The sequence below is a fragment of the Vombatus ursinus genome, unplaced genomic scaffold, assembly GCF_900497805.2.
Source record: "Vombatus ursinus unplaced genomic scaffold, bare-nosed wombat genome assembly UNPS02015403.1, whole genome shotgun sequence".
In the NCBI taxonomy this organism is placed as follows: Eukaryota; Metazoa; Chordata; class Mammalia; order Diprotodontia; family Vombatidae; genus Vombatus; species Vombatus ursinus.
Window position 1 is genome coordinate 6,041 of NW_020955181.1, and position 1,919 is coordinate 7,959.

General features: G+C 38.8%; 1 pseudogene; it reads left to right on the forward strand.

Moving 5' to 3' along the window:
• The first annotated feature begins 325 nt into the window (after window positions 1-325).
• On the forward strand, window positions 326-1,485 carry LOC114032148 (annotated as a pseudogene).
• Window positions 1,486-1,919: the final 434 nt, after the last annotated feature.

Sequence of the window (1,919 nt, forward strand, 5' to 3'; positions counted from 1 at the left end):
GGATGAACTCAGATGCAAATTAAACCCCTCTCTCTCCATTTCTCCCTTCTTCCTTCCTTCCTTCCTTCCTTCCTTTCCTTCTCTCTCTCCTTCTCTCTTTCTCTCTCTCTCTGTCTCTGTCTCTTTTCTCTTCATATTTGTAATGAGTTTTGTTTTTATTGTTTTTTCAATGTGCCAGAGGGTTGAAGGGAAAAGAAGAGAATTCAAACCTGAAGATAAAATTGAATTAAATTCAAAAAAGGAGAAATAATCAGTAGAATTTGTCTTATTTCACCTTTCCAGCAAACTTCTGTGAGGACCTTACTTGAGGCAGTAGGGGGTCAACATGGACAAATCTAAAGAATACAGTGTTTCCGGACCCAGCAACAAGACAACTCCTCTTGTGGACTCACAATCTGCTGTGACTCAGCAGATTTCTTCTCAGAATTGGTTACCTGCAAGTAGTAGGTAAGCTCAACAAATCTCATGTTCCTCAAATACTCTTCTAGTTTCTTTCCAGGCATAAATGAATGTCACTAGTCATAAAGCAATTCAGACTCAACAGCCACATCAAGTTCACCAAATAGCACTCTAAACACTGAGCAATCTTGGACATCAGTGTCTACAAGCACTTCTAGAAAGGGAGAGACATCAAGGCAGAAAAACAAGGGAAAAAAGGCAATGAGCATTGGATAATTTTGAAATTGGTCACCCTTTGGGAAAAGGGAAGTTTGGAAATATTTACTTGGCATGAGAGAAACAAAGGAAGTTGTTCCTGGATCTTAAAGTACTCTTTAAGGCCCAACTGGAGAAAGCAGTTGAACATCAGCTGGGGTGAGTAGAAATACAGTTTCATCTTAGGCATCCTAATACGGTTATTATATGGTTATTTTCATGATGCCACAAGAGTTTAACTGATTCTAGAATATGCACTTTGTGGAGAAGTCTATAGAGAGCTTCACAAGCTTCCAAAGTTTGATGAACAAAGAATGGCTATTTATATCACAGAACTGGCAGATACCTTATCATACTGCCACTAAGAAAGGTGATTCATCGAGATACTAAGCCAGAGAACTTACTACTTGGATCATATGGAGAGCTGAACATTGTGGATTTGGGCTGGTCAGTTTATGCTCCATCATCTAGGAGGACAACTCTTCGTGGCACACATGACTATCTAACTCCTGATATGATGGAGGCAGGATGAACAATGAAAAGGTGAACCTATGGAGTCTTGGAGTTTTGTGTCATGAATTTCTAGTTGGAAAACTTCCTTTTGAGGCAGAAACATTATCAAGAAACTTACAAAAGCATTTCAAAGGTTGATTAGAAATTCCTTGATTTTGTAACAGAAGGAGCTTGGGATCTCATTTCAAGACTTTTGAAACATAATCCTTACCACAGGCTGACACTAAAGGAATTCCTTGAACATCCTTGGATCACAGCAAAAACTTCAAAATCACCAGGCACCAAAAAAGCAAAGAATCAAGCAGTGTAAAATCTTAAGATTCTTGCATTCTAGGAAATTTGAACCAAGGTTACTATGTTACCATATGAGATATGCTACTGAAGTGAGACGCAGTTTTGAGACATTGCCTTCTGTCTGGGCTGTTGAAGGGGAAAAATAACTTGAGTGATCAATGCCTTAACTTGCACTAGTTGTAATCTTCAATTCTTTGAGTTAGGAGAGAAAACTACACTTAAACGTCATTCCAAAGTAAGACAGTTGAGGGAATAAAAGTAAAGAGAAATTCCAGTTGCTTATTGGCTCAGTCTTCTGAGGCAGGTTGACACAGAGGAGCTGCCAAAGAGCCTATGTTAAGGTGCCCTAGACACAGAATGGTGAATTTGCTGAGAAAGTTAGACTACAGTTCTCCTCATCTTGGTGTCTTTAAAGGACAGTGTAATAACTTCCCAATAACCCTATGTGTTTTTTTTTT